Source organism: Micromys minutus (assembly GCF_963924665.1).
Source record: "Micromys minutus genome assembly, chromosome: 4".
Taxonomy (NCBI): Eukaryota; Metazoa; Chordata; class Mammalia; order Rodentia; family Muridae; genus Micromys; species Micromys minutus.
The window spans coordinates 72506046-72525581 of NC_137973.1; the positions used below are offsets into that span (position 1 = coordinate 72506046).

The following is a 19536-nucleotide window of genomic DNA, read 5'->3' on the forward strand; positions in this document are numbered from 1 at the left end:
AGTTTTTTCTTGTCTTCTACAAGTCAAGCATTTCACAGGTTAGAAGCAAAATGAGGTAACTCAAAATATCATAACCTATAGAAATAACTTCAAGCAATAAACAAAATGCTCTTTATTTGGAATGTTGTAACTACTTAAAACTCAGCTGACTGCTTAGACACAGTGGCACTGGTGAACATCTAATTGTATTTTCTATTATTCCTACCATTCATGTTTACTTGCTATACAGTAGTCATTTTGATTTAAACGACCTGCTGTTCTAGCATAGAGTATGAGGGTCTAATGGGAATTACACTAAATGAGCAAACATAAAGCAAATATTTCCAGAAAAGTGCCTTTCTCAACTCACTAATTATATAGCAATTATCCTCAGCCTATGCGGCCATAACTGTGTTTTAATTGAACTGATAGCAGGCTGCTTACATCTTAAATAATACCCCAGGCAGCAGTGGTTCCATTATTTACTTTCTCTGACACCCAAATTGACTGGGTGTCAGTCTTGAGACCTTTTGTATAAAGTCTCCTTCTTTTTTGTTTTGTGCCAGCACATTCTGCCCTTGCTTTGTTTTAGCTTAGAGCATGTATATGAAGAATAAAGATGGGGCTTTGGTTACTAGCTGTAAAGAAAAACCTGCAATTTAGGAGGTTCCAAATGGAAGAGGATGCGCAGAAGGAGAAGAGAATTATAGACCGACAGGACCGAATCAGTCCATGAATGGGGTAACTTACCATCACACTTCAGTCAGCCGGGGGCTGTATTCCTTTGCTTCCTGCACTAGAATAGCATTAATAGCTACACTGGAAAATAAGAGTAGACAGTGTAAAAACATTCATATCCTTACTTTCTAAGACCTATTAAAACATCTTTTCTCTGGCCATTTGGAGTTTTCATTGATGAGTCAAGGTAATGTACGGTATTTCTCTTCTCCTGCTCTAACACTTAACCAGATCCACGTCCTGTAACTATCTTAATCCTTTGTTATTTCATTCATCATATATTCTGAGATCCATATGTCACAGAGAAACAGGAGTTATGTGCTATCGGTTCTTTGAGATTTATTTGAATATAATTTTGGAATTTAAGATTATATAGCAAATTGTTCCTATTGATAGTTGCATTTTTTTTAAAGCTCTTCAGTTGTGTTTTCAACTCTGGGATATTCTTTTCAAGCCTTCAATTGGCTTTTAAAGGGACAATTTGGACACCATAATCAAAATTCCTTAGGAAATCTCAGGATCTCAAGGCCCATGAAATATTAATGTTTAATGTTAATCTCCAAGCGGCATAACATGCAATTTCTTCAAAGTTTACATGAGGAGTCTTTATCATGTTTTCCCCTTGGAAACATCTAGACACATAAAATGCTAAAATGCTCTATCTTGTTTGGGAACAAACAAAACCCAAGTAAGTCATTAAAAGAAGTATAACTTTAAAATGGGGAGAAAGGATTCAGATCTGAAGAAGAGAGGAAATTTGTGAGTTACCAAACGTAGAAGGGGCAATTTTTTCAAATGTGGCTTCTTGTCCCTCACAGCCTGCCCCCTCCCTTCTTCTGTCTCTCCCTCTCTTCTTTCCTCTCTCCCTTCTTCTCTGCTTTCCTGCTTCTCTTCCTCCCCACCCTTCCTCTGGAACAGAAAGTATATATGCTAGTATATAATGCAATAATTTTAGTTGACACTTGCAGGGGACCAAACTATATGGAAACCAAGAGAGTTTCACTGAAAGTGAGAGGCTTACTTGTAACCTCATGCTTATAGAAACCTGTAAGTTTTAAAGAAGGAAGTAAAAATAGCAACAATGACAATGTCAGTCAGCGATAGAGCATCATTCTACTTACTTTGAGAACTGTTTGTTCACGGTGCTTCATAAACCCATCATATAGGTTGGGACTAGACAACAAACATCAAATAATTAGCTCTAAGACTAGTTAACCTACTGAACTTTGGAGAAAGCATGCATCCATTTTAATGGAGTTTGATGATTCCAGGGCCTTTGCTCTCCTCAAACTACATTTTGTTGTCTGGAGAAAATCATACGTACTGAAAAAAGAAGGCCATTTGAAAAATGGCCCCAAGCTACAACAGACTGAAACAAAAAATTTAAAGTCTTTATACAAAGGCACCAGAAATGAGAAGGAAGGGTGAGTTTAGAGATCCTAGGAGACACATTCAGCCTCAGCTTTTGACTTAATTGATGAGCTCACATTGATCCACAGAAGTGGAGATCCCTGTATGGTTTAGAGCTGATGGTGGCATTCTGAATATGTAGATGGATAAATTATAACATCATTGACAAAATGAGGAGCACATATGGATGATATAGATACAGTGAAGATGCTGTGTCTGAATTTTAATGGTCTCAAGTTGGAAATGATGTCAGCATATCAGAATTATACAACTGCACTGGGGAGGAGGAAAAAGGCTATAGATAGCACCTCAGTGTCCTCTGCATCAACATGACAGGCTGAGATCAAAAGAGGATTTGAGTTTCGAAGGCAAGAGCTAAAACAGGAGCAGCTGAGGCCATGGGATATGTTCAGTGTTATAAGTGTATGAGGAAGAAAATACAGAGTGGGAAAAAAAGAAAACTATGCTGTTGCCAACCCTACAGGCACAGTTATATTTTAAATGTTAACAGTTGACCTAAGACTGAAGGGAGGGAGAATTAGGAAGAAAGAGTTAAGCTGGACTGTTCATCTGTTAAAAAAAAAAGGATTCAGTAAGACGTTATAGAGTTCTCAGCTGTCATTTCTCTCTCTTAACTGTGTAATGTCTATTGTTGTTGGTTCATTATTTTTTCTGGTATGTTTAAATAGATGACCATTTTTTTTAATCTACAATTAATTCATTAGCACTTATAGTGATTACTCTCTGCTCCTCTTTTCTTCTTTTAAACCAATTCTCAGATGCCTTGGAGTAAAATCTTAAAAGTGTTTAGAAAAGGCAATACATTTATTAAGTCTTCAAATACACTCAGCTCTAGCTCGTAAGCTCACAATAAGATTGCAATATTTTAAGTTGGCTTACAGTGCAACACACGAGTGGTTTAGTATATATCCCATATCACTCACATATTGTATTATAGCTTTTAATATGTTCACCTTCAACATAACACAGTAACTAGAAAATGAATGTATTTTTTTTCTTTCTCTTATATGGAAGAAAGCATTTTATGTTTTAATGTAGTCTATTTCAATCTGTTGATTACTTAACTTATTACTGTTTAATTTTCCCCCCTAGATTTTACATCTGTCTAGGGCCACGTCCTAGCCATTTTGCTAGGTCATCTGTCCCTCTCTAGCAATTAACCTTATGCATCATGCTGGAATTTTTAATGTAAGTCACTATGTATTATATTATTGCAACACATTCCATTCAAGACAGCAGTTTGAAGACATGCATGTGGCAGAATAAAGTACTACTGAGTATGATGCTTAACTCATCATCGCCTGGGACTAAACAATGTCACACAACGGTTATAGGTCGGTTGGTGGCACATTTTAATTGGAATTAAAGTTAATTGAAGGTACTTAGGCATCAATCAAATCCTGTTATTTATAATAACTACAACTCTGAGCCACATAAAAACAATTTCTAAATGAATGCACCATAGTTGGGCTATAGAGATGCCCAGTCATTAGAAGCTCTTGCTGTACAAATCCAGCGATGGGAGTTTCTTCCCTAAAGAAACATGTGAAGATGGAAACAGAGAACACATTCTGTATAGTTTTTCTCTGAGCAATACATGCCTGCCTAAGCATGCAAGGCACTCTTATAGATCATGGCACACAACAGTCATTATTTTTTAAAAAGATATACTATTATAGTACTATACCCATATTGTTCCAGAGCTGAATGTATAATACTATACCCATATAGAGTTGAATGTATAGCCACTAGCTAGTGGTTTTACTTTCTACATATAACATTTAAGATCTTGTCTACTTTGTCCGCTCATTAGAAGAAAGCACTGTAGAGTCTCTTCACAGCAGAAGTTCAGTGACCCTGGTTTCCTTCTGTCTCCCTCTTCACTTTCTCAGAGAGACAAACGGAGAATAAAGACTATGACAATACTGTTCTTTCCAAACTTTGTAATTTCTCATTTCTTTGGATTGCTAATTTCAATGCGCCCTGAACTTAAATAGAGCTGGCAGCCTCACAGGTGCAGGTAAGGTTATCCATACACATGCTTTCCCTGCATTTTAGCAAGTAAGAAATCCTTTATTAGATCACAACACATTCCAGAACAACAACAACAACAACAAAATGCACTGTGCTCCTGTGACCGAACATGTGACAAGTTTTAAGGAAAAACTTTTCAGAATAATGGCCAGAACAATTTGTTTTACTCTCTTAAAATACCATGCCACCCAATGACTACACAAAGTGTTTATAAGGCATAAGGCATACTTAGGAAGTAAATTCCTGAGATATATGGCTAAGGGGTTTGAATAGCACCACCTCTCCTGAAGCTGAATCACGGCCTTTGATGAGAGTGGGTTGTAACAATACAGGCTTTGAGAGCCTTGCAAAATACCAATTAAGTTACTGAAATGTTTCCACAGTTTATTTTTTTAGGATCTTTTCCATGACTACTCGCTCATAAAGACCTGGCAGCGGAGAGAAACTGGGTAGGGATTTTGAATTCGTCTCTTGTTTGCCTAGGTCTATTGACCCAGATCAGGGTGGATGTGCTTCAGAGGTTGGAGGTTGGTCCTTTGCTATTGTTCTTAATTGAAAAATTGTTCTGTGATAATGAATAATTAATATAAATTTCTGATAATTTAAAAAAATAAAAAAAAGAAACAGCAAATGGCCATAAATTTGAGACAAATCAAAGTAAAGGGTCATATAAGAGGTGTTTAAGATTATATTTCATGACTATATTTTAATAAACTTTTGAATATCTACAAAATATAATAGTTTATTTAATATATCCTACAAGATAATATTGCACAATACCATAATATCATATACATTATAAACAGATCATCCTTAAACTTAGGATGAAAGTTTGATATAAGGCAAAGATTCACAGCAATGATTAATATGATTATATGTATATACATGTGTACATATAATACCTTGTAAAAACTCTATGTATCCATATATTCAGCAGGTTCTTTTTAAGGATTCCAGAGGCTGGGAATTTGAAAGAGGAGCAAAGTGAAAGGACTCATGGGGGATATTGGAGAAAGAAAAAGGAAAAATAACATTTTATTTTAAATATACTAAAAGAAGAAAATTATATGTGAACAGGTGGCTATGTTCAACCAGTTTAAATAGTACATGGTGGACACATGAATCAGAACATCATATTGGATTTCATTATGTATATATTTTCTGGATTTTAACCTTTGAATAATTAAAGAATTTAATTCAAATTTATTATTTTTTAATTATTAATTTTACTTTCATAAATGGACATTTTATAACTCTTTGCTGTAATGTGTCAGCATGTTTTATAAAACTATAGTTTAACTGTTATCATGTTTGTAGCCTTGTTAATTAAAAAAAAAAACTTGACTTGCCATTAAATAGTAGATAAAATTTGTACATCCTAAATGTTTGATACTGTGATCTGTGATCTTGGCTTACAATCCTGTTAACTCATTTTCAGGAGTGTCGTTAACTAGTTAGGTTACAAAGAAATGATTCACATGGTAAGTGTGGAAAGTTGCCACATTCTTGGGTCATGCTGGTTGCCCCACATGGACAATTGGGAATTTGAAAGTAGGAAATTAAAAGAAAAATACTAAAGGTGTCTGATTTCTTTTTCTACCATATTTAAAACTGAGTAGTGGATAAAGTTGTTCAGAGAAAGTGCTATTTGCAGTAGAAACAGGAAAAAAGCCAAGAGGTTTCAAAGGCTGAGAGAAATGGAAAACCTTTGCTAAGGATCAGAGGCTAGGGAAGGGCTCTGTTTCTGCAAGGCACTGAATGTTCACTATTTAATAGACAGGGGCACAGAAACTTTGAGAACAGAAGTCTTGCTTTGTTGTGTAATGTAAATGGGGTTAAGATAAAAATCACACATTGCAAAGCTGTAGGCTATACTGTTCAGGATTCTTAGTGCTCTGAGACAGTGGTGATTGACATCCATTTGAAGTTGCTCTTAGTTTGTTTGATTTGGTAACAGGAACAGTGGTGAAAGAGAAGAAACTGCCATCAGGTCCTGTATTTTCTTTGTTTCACTGAGGACACTTCTGACATTTTCCACCAAATAGAACCTAACTCTAGTGGGAGAGGGGGCAGCTGAATTGGTAGAGAGCAAGAAAGAAGTTAGAGGAGTAGACAGGAGATGAGGTTGAAACTTTTCTACTGAGTTGGTCAGACGCTTTGGCACAATATTCAAGCAAAAGAAGAGAAATATAACACAATGTCTTAAAGTCACACAGCTATTCTATTGTCTTAGCATCTCTTTAAAACGGTGCTAAGGTTGTGGCACCAAGATGGCTCAGCCTGATAACTGATTCCCACATATTGCCCTCCTGTCTCCATAGTACAATCATGCATGTGTGTGTGTGTGTGTGTGTGTGTGTGTGTGTGTGTGTGTGTGTGTGTTCAGCCACACACAGAACAAATAGATATATAACCCTTTTGAAAACTGCTGAAGTTTCAACTTGTTTGGCTTCTAATTGGTGATTTTTTTCAGAACCTTATGTGCTAATAAAAGTCAGTGCTTTTTTTTATGAAAAAAAACCTAATTTTGTTACATTAGAAAATTATGTCAGATGACCTTAATAGATAGTAAATTACAGCAAAAAGTAAAATTAAATATCAACGTGTTAATGTTGCAACAGAAAAAATATATATTGTTCAATACTTACTACTTAGAAGAAATTGGGAGACAGTTGAGCAAAATATTTTTGTTGAACAAAAAGTTAAGATAGGAAATATAATTAGTGATTAGAAATTAAAGAGTAATCTGCTAATAAAGACAGATGGAATGTCATAGGAAAATAAAAATTCAAGATATAATTTAGAAACCCTTGAACATGCTACATAAAGAAATGTTTGTGGGACAGAAATATTAAAGGTTCTGGAAATGTTTATTGCCATGGCAATAATAAGAATTACATAGGATGAAATTTCAATCTGTCCTAAAACAAAATTGTGAAAGTGATTTTATCAAATGTTTCATACAATAAAACTGTCGAAGTGTTGCTTTTGTTATTGGTGAAAATAATAATGCAACAGTAATTCACATGTAGGAGATGAGGACTCACATGGAGTACATGAGGACAGAGTTTGAGGTAGGAGGCGAAGCATCTGTTCAGCGTTGCACATCACTGTGTGATAGTCCTGGTTCAGTGGGAACCTAGGCTCCAAAACCAGAATAAATGTAAAAATTTTATTGAAAATGATTTTTATTACAGTTCTAATAAAGATTTTACAAGATGATCAGGACTATTCCAAAAATTCAAAAATAAACTCAGAGGAAATTATAATATTTCTTTTTCACTAGTAAGCCAAATATTAACATCCATTTGGTTTTGTTTTTCTGTCAAAGCTAGTGAGCAGGAAGTATAAAGAAAGTACAAGGTACAGCTACAGCATCCCTCAGTTGATGGGATTCCACCAGGAAAACAACCAAAAGGAACCATACATCTCCGTAACCTGATTTATCAACATAATATTTAGGGACAGTATATAATTTACTTTTTACTATGGCTACTGACTACTCTCAATGGAGAAATGGTCATTTTCTTTACATATGTAAGGAGAAAGAAGTGTGTGTGTGTGTGTGTGTGTGTGTGTGTGTGTGTGTGTGTGTGCGTGTGTGTGTGTCTATACGTGTATGTGTTTTCTATGGAAAGATTTTCATCTCTGTGAGAATATTCTCAAAGTTGGTAGCAACTGTGAAATTCAAAACTGCCTCAAAGTTTGATCATGTGTGTGCCTCTTGCTGGGATTTTATGATTGTCTTTTATGATATTTGTACAAGTTATAGTTTTTTATCCTTAAAACTATTTTATTTTGAAATTATTTTAGCAATTAATTCATGCATAAGCATTAACAAGTTCCAAGCAACTTATCAATTTTACAACAGTAATCGACATTTCTGTGCATACCAACATGACTTTTGTTCTAGAGAAGGACTGGTTAAGCTAATTGTTAATAACCAAACTTTTCAGGAAGCACATTCAACTTACTTATGTAGTAAGATTATACATATATAGAGTATTTCAAGTATGATGGATTCTTGTTGCTGAGAGTTGGAGCCCAACTTCCATCACAGTACAGCTTCCAGAGTTCTTTGTCATTCACATTTTACATAGTAACTGTATGTAAAATTATTGTATGTATGTAGTCATTACATAGTAATTGGTATGTGATGGTTACAATTGTTTGTCAGTATAAAAAAATAATGACTGTATGGAAAATGTAAAATTGTATTCTCCAGTGGAGACTGAGCCATTCTTTTAAAGAGCAGAACTTTGCACAGACCAGTGTGGTATCTGCATAGTTATGATTAAAACATAAAATCTAACTGCATTGTTGTTTCTGTAGACTTCCTGCAGAGTGTTCAGTAAGGACAGAGCTGGTAACACTGAGTTTCACCCCTGTCTCCAGGAAAATCAGGACCCATAACTTCTTACATTTGTGGCTGTGGTTTTTTTGACTCCAGTTTAAATCACCTCAGTGTGAACAACATTTACTAACATATAAGAGGTAGTGTTGTGCTTGGAATTTCTCTGTATATGCTCAGAAAGATGATATCTAAAGAAGCCATTAGAGTTTAAAGGCTGAGGCATTTACTTTCCCATCTTATAGGACATGGTTTATGCAAGAAAAGTAATATACTATACATATTCCTAAACCAATCAAGGTGCTATCAAGGGGACTGAGTGGTTTTGCCTTAAATAACCAGTAAGTGAAAATTGTTCCCTGCTACTTCAAAGAAGAATATCCTGCTAAGTATTAGCTAAAAGATCTTTCTGCCTGAGTGCATTAATTTTCTATTCATTTCATTAAAGGGGAAGTTTTGATAGGGCTTATAAATTATAGTGTGTCCGTGGCAGACTAATAGCTTGAGGAAGAACTTGTAATGGCTCTCCTTAATCAAAATAAGAGCAAGCTCTTGTTTATTCAGTGGAGAAACCTTAGTATAGGGTTCTTGTGTTATTTCTGTGCCAAAAAAAGAAACTCAGAAAAACAGGTTCAATGAGGTACCTACAGAAATTGTAGGGGAGATAGTACGGGTGTGGTAGAGGCAGAGAGCTTTGTGAGGGCATCTATTAATTAGCCTGATTACTTCCTGGGCAATAGCATGGTCTGCCCTTCTGTTCTGACACCATACCCACCATAAGAAACTGAAAAGTCCTGTTCTCTTGGTGATAGAGTTTCTGTCTCAGACAACACTGAGTGGGTAAATTAAGACTTTTAGAAATCCAAACTTCAATGAAACTGAGTAGCTTCTTACAAAAGTTGTCTGTGGATGACAGAGTTTAAAAATTAAACCCAAACAGGAACTAATCACTCGTTTTCTATTACAAAGAAAATACTCCACAGTTCTAGGAAGTAGCTGTTCAAAAATAAAGCCCTCCCAAAGTAAAATAAATCTCCAAAGCTTGTATCATTTCTACTAAGTTGCCATGTACATGATGTAAAACTACATTTACATTGTTAACTATTGAGTCACACACTAATAGTATTTTTGATATTTGAAGGATGCTGTGATTCATTATCATCTGTATCCTCACATTCAGATCTGTACTTAGTGTCCAAGGTGCACTGGGCTAATCTTTCAGGCACAGAGTACTGCAGTGATAACTCCCTGCAGAGGATGACTGTCCTTTTGTTCCTATTTTATGTACCTGATCTTTTCTGAATGTACACACAGACACACTCATTCACACACACACACACACACACACACACACACACACACACAAGCACACACACACACATGCATACACACACACCTTGCTATTCTTGGCTATTTCCCTTAGCTCAGGCCAGAGGCTTATTTACATGGTCAGTCTTCTGAGCATATGTAAAAGAACCCAGACTTCCTGAGAGACTGCAGAGTTCTTCTCATATCTTCCCAAGCTTGATCTATATCAGTTGGTAAGTGAGTCCTTACTTGAAAGCTGCTTGTTGAAACTTCCTTCATCACTAACTGCAAGAAGGATGCACAGAACAGTCCAGACAGTAGTATGTCCACTGCCTCCTCTCTGATCTCTACCTCACACAGGCGCATCACTGGCTTCCTTTTTTTTCTAACAACTTTATTTTAAAAAGAGAGATAGATACATGTGCAGATTTTTAAAAGGATTTTGGCATAAAAATGTATGAATATATTTTTGTCAGTACTTGACTTTTTTAGAGGTTTGATAGCATGCATTGAAATCCCACTGGTTACCATAAGCATAAAGTACATGTAGAACAGAGCATAACATGGAATCAGTCAAACTGGTATGTATAGATTAAACTTAATGACCTTTGAATACCAAAAATTGCCACAAGGCTATATTCTCAGCTCTTGGATTATTAATGATTCCAGGTGTACCACACTCTGAGAGGGTGCTATACAGATTTTTTTTCTAAGAAGGACCAAGGCTTTCACTTTTTGGCCCCTTTTTTGAGCCTCATATGGCCTATGAGTTGTTTCTGGCTTATTCAGCGTTTTCTGGGGCTTGTATCCAGTTATTAGTACTACATCTCTGGCTTCTTACCCATGCCATGGTTACATATGTGGAGGTACTTATGAATGCTGTCTGATGCATACGGAGGATCATGAGTCATATTTATGCTTCTCCGAAGCTGTGGAAAATATTTTTTGGGAGCAAACATGCTAGTGGAGTGATTACTGGCCTTTAAAATATTCATGAAGAGAACCAACAACAGGTCATCTGTTGGTAACTAATATCAAGACAACTTTTTATCTTCTACATACTGGACTCTTCCTACATTGTACTCTAAAAGTCACAGGTGTTACTTTTACGCTGGAAATAGAAATGGATAGGATGTGTCCTGGAAGAAGAAATGTATTTTTGAACTGAATGCCTTAAAAAATTACTGTTGTGTGTGCATTTTATTGGGGCCTTGATAAACCTTTGCTTTCTCCATTTCCATGGCAACATAGTGGTTTCATTATCCAAAGACTACTGATAGAGGGTGTTTTAGTCTTTTGTGTGTTTGTCCCCTAAGCACAGAGCACTTTTTTATTTGTCTAAGGAAAGAAATTACCCATAGCAAAGGAGAGTAAAATGTCAGCAGTTGAAGTAACGGTTCTGTGTGACTTACCCAACCTTTTAACACTCATGAAATCATACAAGTCATTTTATATAAATCACTCAAAAATAAATTTTATAGACAAAAATATGAATTCAGTTATAATATTACAGAGGATGCATGCCCTACCAAATAAATATAGTTTTTATTATGAAAATATTTTGGACAGCACAAAGTGTTCTCAAAGAGGTCTTTCAACATTTTCTTTTATTTTACAAATATATGAAGATTGACTTGAGGTTTGAGCTAGAGATAATTGGTGATAAAAATCTCTATCTAGACTTTCTGACATTTGCTCGTATGCTTCAGTTTGCAGAAGTTTATGTGTAGTCTTTGGTGCTTATGGGTGCTTCTTGTGGAAATTTTCTCCCCTAACTAGAAGATTTTAGTACAACTGTTCTTGTATTCTTTTGCCTGTGGCTTCCTGGGTGATCTTTGCTTTTGTCAAAATAATTAACACAAAGCATTTTTGCTTTGAGGCTATGTCCTACTTTGCTTTCTGTTGCGGTAAACATCATAACCAAAAGCACTTTGGGAGAACAGAGTTTATTTTGCTTTCCTGTCACTGTCTCCCTCTGTCATTGAGGAAAGTCAAGATAGGGGCTCAAACAGGAACAGAGGTAGGGACCAAAGAGGTGGGGGTTTACTGGCTTATTATTCACAGCTGGATCCTCTTGGTTTCTAATGCAACCCAGAACCACATGCCAAGAGGTTGCACTTCCCACTGTAAGCCACACCTTCCTCCATCAGTCACTAAAGAAAATGCCCCCACAAACATAATACACCCATGGGATGATCTGATAAAGACATTTCCTGAACTGAGGTGTCCCTTTCCCAGGTGACTCTGATTTGTGTCAAGACCACAAAAGGCTGACCTAAGGAGAACTTAAGAAAGCGAGGTTGATTATGAAATGGTACATGAAATCCTGGTTGAAAAGAAAATAATTCACAAGGAGCAGTGACTTAACCCATCCCAATCTAGTCCCGAGGCATGATGGGAACAGGAGTAGTAGCTGTTTTTAGTGCTGACTGTGTTTCAAGTTAAAGGTATGTACAGTGTATATTACAGTTCGAATGGCTGAAACACATTAAAATATCTGCTATTCGCTGCATTTCATGGATAAGAAAGTGGAGCAATGCAGAAATCTGAAGTGATTTAAATGTAAACCTAGGCTCAGGCTGGTAACCTTCAACTTATGGTATGAAGTAGCATCTGTGTACTGAGTAGAAAATCTATAGCTGTTTAAAGGGCTCATCAAAGCACGATCCTACATGGGATGCTATGAAAATTATTTTTGTGAGGGTATAAAATTCTTCACAATGAAATGGACTGAAAGAATGAGAAACATAAAAATGAAAGCTTTTCAGTGCTCCCTTGTCATTTATTGGCACTTTAAATGTATTAAATACACTATAATGATCATCAATACGTTCCTGTTTTAAATACCAGTGAAGCAAATGTTTGAATTCTAAATGAGCATATAGAAAGCAGTAATTATTCGTTTTCCTTGTAGCTTTTCCTCAGCCACATCCTACACTTTCTACCTTAAGTTTTATGTTTCTTCCCTACCCCCATAGAACTATTGGTGATTTCCACACAAGGATTGCTATGTCTTCTTTATCTATCTGTCTCCAGACTAGATACAAATGACTGGTCTATCCTGTCCATGAAATAAACTGAGATGAAGATTCATTGAGCTGGCTGAGCCTTTTTATAAAGTCTAGAAAGAAACCATACATAATTTAATTCCTCTTAAATAGTTTACATGATATATCAGTGGGATGACTTTCAAACTATGTAGAAATACCATTTTTTTACTAATCCACTATCTGCCATTTAATGTCATATTTATATTATTGGGTCAAATTAGGATTCTTTCATATACATAACATTTTTATATGTATTTTAAACATAGAATGGATTAAAGTGATCTTCTGGGCCTGACGCCATATTTTTGCTAAGCATGGACTTTACTACTAAGATATACTTTATTATTATTATTATTACAGTATACTTTTAATATTTTACATTAAGGCTTATTAATGATCATGGATTATGATTTTAAAATATTATTCATATTTTAAAAGCAAGAACCTCTAATTATCTCTCTTTGTATATCCTTGAGATGCATGACACTGAAAGTTTAAATTGGGTCAGTTTCAAATATGTTCTCAACATTGTATCACCAGACCCTGATATTAACTTATCACTGGCCAATTTGGGGCACCAAATACTTTAAAAGAGGAATATTTGTTTCACCTGTGTCTGAATCCTAACATCGCAGCCCCTGTGACCTGTGACCACGTGAGCACATGACTGCGTGGTATATCACATGCCTTTGGGATTTGTGCTAAGGGAGGAGTGAGCATGTGTGAGAAGCATTTTATGTCTACTGCACATAAAGCTCTTTCTCCCAGTGTGATCTTCCGTTTTTCCGATTTTAAATTTTCCATTGTAGAAGCTTTGTCATGAAATACAACTATCTAACAAGTACTTAAATGAATTGCTTCTTTATGTAGTCTAAATAGGACCATGTTTAAAAAAAAATACAGTTGCATTAACTGAAAGTATTGCTATTTATATTAGTTTATATTCTTGAACTCTTTCTAACATTTTAAAGAAGATGGTGTTACTTGACATCTGATTTTACTGGGTAACTCAGATGAGCACAAAGGTATTAAGATAGGGATGTGTGAGCTGGCCACTAAAAGAGTATGAGTAATGGAGTGAGAATAAGGATTTTTTTTAAAAAGCATTTTGGCATAAAACTAAATGAATATTTTTTGTCAGTACTTGATTTTTTTAAAGGTTTGATAGTATGCATTGAAATCTTACTAGTTACAATGAGCATAAAGTACATGGAGAACAAAAAGTAACATGGAAATAGTCAAAGTTTTTTTGGTGTGTAAAAATTAAACATAATGATTTTTAAATACTAAAAGAGTGTCACAAGGTTATCTTCTTAGCTCTTGAGTTGTTAATAATTTAAGAATTTTTAAAACTGAGATCTGCCATTGAACAGGTATGTGAACTTGGGAAGCTGTTTTAGTAACTGGACCTGTAGCTTTCTGACCACAAGCCTTGATTAAAGACCATTTTTATCATCGGCCTATATTACTTATAAACAATAAAGTGACATTTTTCCTACATATACATAATGCATTCTCATCATATTCACCCCATTGCCTCTCTTTGTGCCCTTCCAACTCTAGTGATTCCCCTTTTCCTTCCAGAAAACCTCTTGTACTTCACCATGCCTCATTCACATGACCAATAGTGCTTTGAATTCAAGAGCCATGTCATTCCCACAAACCAGTGTTTCACATCTGTAATTTCTCTTCCTCCAGATGGTCCCTGCATTCTTCCCACCCCCTTGTGCAGGATGTCCCCTGAACCTTGGAGAGGGTGATATCCTAGCTCATTTACAGCCTTGCATTTGACACTCATGTATTCTCTGCACTTTGAGCAGTTGTGAATTTCTGTAACACCATTGACAACAGCAAAAAGAAGCTTCTCTGACCAAGCAGAGAGCAGGTTTAAATACATACGTATCTACTTAGAAGGAAAACTGATAGACACATTTATTGTTGTTTCCCTATAGATGCATGCTGTGCTCATCGAAATCCAGGTTTTAGTCCAGGTCTCATGTACTCAGGTTGTTTTGAATGTCTAAGGAGATCATCTGTGTGAAATTAATGTGATCATTATGACATCAAGAAAATGGGACATATTTCTATATATATCTTAATTCTATCTTGCCTTTTTAAAGGAATAGCTTCGATGCCTAATTTGTGCTTAATTTGCTTTTGAAGTTGAAAAAAGCTTTCCTCTGGCTCTAAATGCACTAGTTTTGCCAATCGCAGGACACCATTTATGGACCAACAGGACCTGACCTCTCTACTGGGTGTAATTCATCTGTCTTAAAACTGATGAAGTTATACATAGTAAAAAGACACCCCATTGTTGAGACTTTTCCCTGAAGATATGTAATATTCTTCACTGAACTCAGGTTAAAACCTGAAGATTATATAGGAAGAGAAAAATAATGTTCATCTAATAAGGGAGCTGCAAATGGATATGAGACACTAGGGGGACATCCTGCACTCTTCCCAACTTAATGACTAGCTGGTTTCCATTAAAAATAATTAGAAGTGCTGTATGATTTACATGTACAACTGTTTATAAGGGTTACTTTGGCTACATTTGGAGAAGTATCATATATAAAAATGGCACTTTTAAAATGGTCTTTATATGCAGTAGCTATAAATATTAATATAAAATAGACCAGTTTATCATGACCTCAGATTTTCTCCAGCTAACTTTCTCCAAATAAATTTGAGGGGAAGTAGTAATGAGTAGCGCTAATGTGCACTTTCCCAGTAAGCAGTGTCTTTAAAGTCCCTGACATAGAGCCTATGAATGCACCAGATAAGAATTTTCCATTTACGTTTGATTTAAAAGAAGCTTTAATTTTAGCGTTGCCTCTTACAGGCAGAAGACAGCTCTCCTTCCTGTATCAGATTTGCTTTTTCTCATATGAACTTAACTTCTGCAACTGTAAGATTTCTACGGACTGTGGCAAGGCCGTCGGAATCAGACCCAGCTTTGAGTTGCATTTTGTGGATGTTTCTCCCAGTGACAGCAGAAGTCTGCTGAGTCTGTGCAAGGGAAGAGAGAAGAGAGAAGTAGCAAAAGGCCGTCCAGTGTTCTGTGCAGCTGGGAACCTTTTTGGTTTTACTCAAATGCCCCAAGTCTTTGCCAATGGAAATTTATGACTTTTATAGGTGAATAGGACACACATAATTTTAATCCTCTCATTTCCCTCTAACTCTCCTGTGTCACCCCCTGCTCCCTCCCAAACTTGTGACTTCTTCAATTATATATTTATATATACACTCATATAAACATATATGGGTCTTTGTGTGTAAAAACAAAATTCTCCGTCCATTTATTTTTTTATGTGTATGTATTTATGGCTGACCACTTTGGTTAGGACGATTTATCCAGGGTCTATCACTGGAGAAGGCAGAATCTCCAGTTGTTTTCTGTAGCTCTTCATGCAGGTGTAGGATCTTGTGATAGTTCCCCCATCCATGGAGGTATGTCACAAACTGTTGTCTTGTGACTGACTTGTTTAGGCAACCACATCATTGTAATTATTTTGGTGAAGCTTCTCTGTCATTTATAGGAGACACTGCATCACATAGGATGTCCTGGTTCTTTGGCTATCACAGTCTTTCCCCATCCTTTCCCGTGGTGTTCCCTGAGTCTTGATGGTGAAATTTGTGCTGTAGTTCTGTCATTTGGGGTTGGACACTCCACAGCCAGTTTTTCAATGTTTATTGTTCAGAGTAAAAGTCTGTAATGACATCTATCAATAGAGGTTCATTGATGAGAACTGAGTTCTACACTGCTCTGTGGGTATACGGATAAATATATAGAATATAATTAGAAGTGATACTGATTTAGAAAAACGGCAATAGTGAGTTCTTCTCTAGTGTGGTCTTACCAGCCATGGGAAGACCTAGGTTTACAGCACTTGGCATGAATTCCTTCCTATTGAGGTTAGGGAAATTATATCATCAGCAATTCTTTTTGAAGATCCTGAAATCATTGAATAAATCACATGGTATTGCTGTTATCATGCTCTTTGAATATCAGAACATACAGAACACCCTTGGCCACTGCTACTAGCGTGGATATTCATTGCTCTTTGGGACATAAGGTAAGAGTCACTTGATTCACACCTATGTCTGACAAAAAGCATTACCCTTCAAGTTTTGCAATAAGCTAAGCTGTATTAACCTGTATTTCCTTTATACTTTTTGATCACAAGAGTGATTTTCTTTATTTTTTTTTAATCTGGCAGACATTTTGAAGCCCACCACAGTGAGTCAAGCTAGCTCCTACAGATTTAATATGAACTCATTGCATTTTATATCAGAGTCTTGATTTAATCTTGAAATATACTATATATTTGGCATTTTCCGCAGATTCATTTTCTTAAACTAAATACAATGGCATTGTAATTGATATCTTCTAATAACTGGAGCATGTACTGGAGATTCCCATCTATCATTGTCCCGCAGATTGTTTATTGATAGCATAGTTAGCCTTTAGTTTCTACTAATGTTGATCAACCTGCCATCTTTCACTTAGACCTAACAAAGTAGTGATTACGTGTAGAGCTTTCTGAGGAAAGCGGGAGTCTGCTTCAAGCTCTTGCCAACTTTTAACAAATTCTTGTCTCATTTAGTGGGTGCCTCTGAGACCTAGATAACTTCTGCCTCATATCACATACCTGGAAATGAGTGCCTTAGCATGATTTAAAAGTTAAATGGAAAGATATGTTGGGAGTCACAGTGTGGGAGATTCTCTGAGTGTGTTTTTTCTTTTACTGTATGTACTATTGTTTATTTTCCTGGATAAAAAAAGTTGCTAAATTTTAATCAAGCTCACTAGGCATTATTTCAGTTCACTCAGTACATCATATTTCATTGGAAAATTACCTTTAAAAGATATGAACACACTAAAAACTTAGTTTGAAAAAATTATATTGTAGTCCATTCTTAATCATAATGTCAGTAGTTTTGCTGACCATAAATTCTACAGTGTAAATAGATTCTTGTAATCCCACTTTTCTGAAGAAGTCTAATGTACTCTGTCTTATTGTTTGGAATTTCTTCAACCCTCCTATTCACCATCCCAACATTCTCTGGTTGTAGCTCCTGGGCCATCTCTTCTCATTTGCCTGAATGAGTTGTTGTATCATTATCTTTGGTCTAATCTGGATTTAACTTGCATTGCCTCATAGTATTCTGGTTATCTAGAAAACTGTCTCAGGATTTATAATATCTCAGTTTCTGTAAAACATGCATCACAGCATTCAATCTTTGTTGAACTGTTATATTGAACTAGTCTGTAATTGAAGGGCATTAGTATGTATTACTCTATAGCAGATTTAAATGCTAACATAACAGAAATATTATCTGCTACATTTATGCCTAGAAATCTAATAGTATCCCTTAGGAACTTTTGGGCAAGTACTACAATTAATACTTAGGAAAGAAAGAGATGAAGTCTGAAAATTCTTGACAGGTTCGATTAAGGTAAACACAGAATCTGACAAAACTGTTGGTCTCATTAGATGTTGTATTAATTTTAAAACTACAGTCATCTCCTCAGAACTTTCAAGCAGTAATTTAATCTTCTTAGAAGGTGAAGTGGGAATTGTCTTTAATAATATTGTGGCTGAATTATTAAATATTTTTTAAAATCTCAAACATGCTTACATGTATGAACACACAAAGAAATGAAGACAACACTATTAAGCTACCTAAGATGTACAGTAAAAGTGTTACCATAATAACAACCTGGAAGCTGGTAACTCAGTCTCCTAATGGTAGAGAACAGCCCAGTGATTAAATGGTTTCAGTTAAATTAATTCTCGCTAAACTTTGACAGAAAAGAGAAATGGCATTCTAAAATATACAACAAAGTGTTACAAAGCTGTTACTGTAATTTTTAAGTCAACAATAAATGCTAAAAGAAACATGTGAGGGACAAAACCAATATAGTTACTGAAGGAAGGGAGGAAACCTTAGCTACTCAGTGCAAGGAAACTCACTGGAAAAGCAGAGCTAATCCTGCCAGTCCTAATCCCTGCTTCAAAATAACTATTGCTTCTTAAGAACAAGACTATCACATTAGACATCCATTTGTGCTTGTAATTTTAATTAATTAATAAATTATTAACACATGTTACTTGTGCAAATTAGTGGCAAAAAACTCGGTGCTGCAATATTTCACAGTGATTCCTGATTCTGTCTGGTCATCTGTCTCCCTTTTCTTATGAAGAGGTCCTCGTACACACAAACAGACACACAAACAGATCATTCTGACAAATTTCCTATTATTCCTAGTAACTAAGGAATAATTGTTGGATTAAATCATTTTGCATTATACACAATATTTTCCTAGGGATAACTAATACTTTCTTATATTCTGTATGTATGTGGAATAAAGATATATTCATATACATGTGTGTATATATGCACACACATATTTGTTCAGCTCTTTAACTTATTTTATTCATTGGCTATAAAGCCAAATTATTTTGCCACATAAATGTTAACTGAACAATGCCAGCAATGATATCATTATAGTGTTTGAACATATTGATTTTTTGAGTAGCTATTTCTGTTTGAGAGTGAATCAGAGAGATGTCTTGGATAATGCGCTAATAAAAATTCTTGTTTGGAACAGAGCTCATTTTAGTGTTTTATAATTGGGAG

At 35.5% G+C, this 19536-nt stretch overlaps 1 protein-coding gene across 2 annotated transcripts in view; it reads left to right on the top strand.

Annotated features, from left to right (window-relative positions):
* Positions 1-19536, top strand: part of UNC5C (unc-5 netrin receptor C) — a gene marked incomplete at both ends in the record, with an annotated part of 354396 nt that overhangs the window by 37371 nt on the left and 297489 nt on the right. The gene's annotated exons all lie outside the window — the stretch shown is intronic.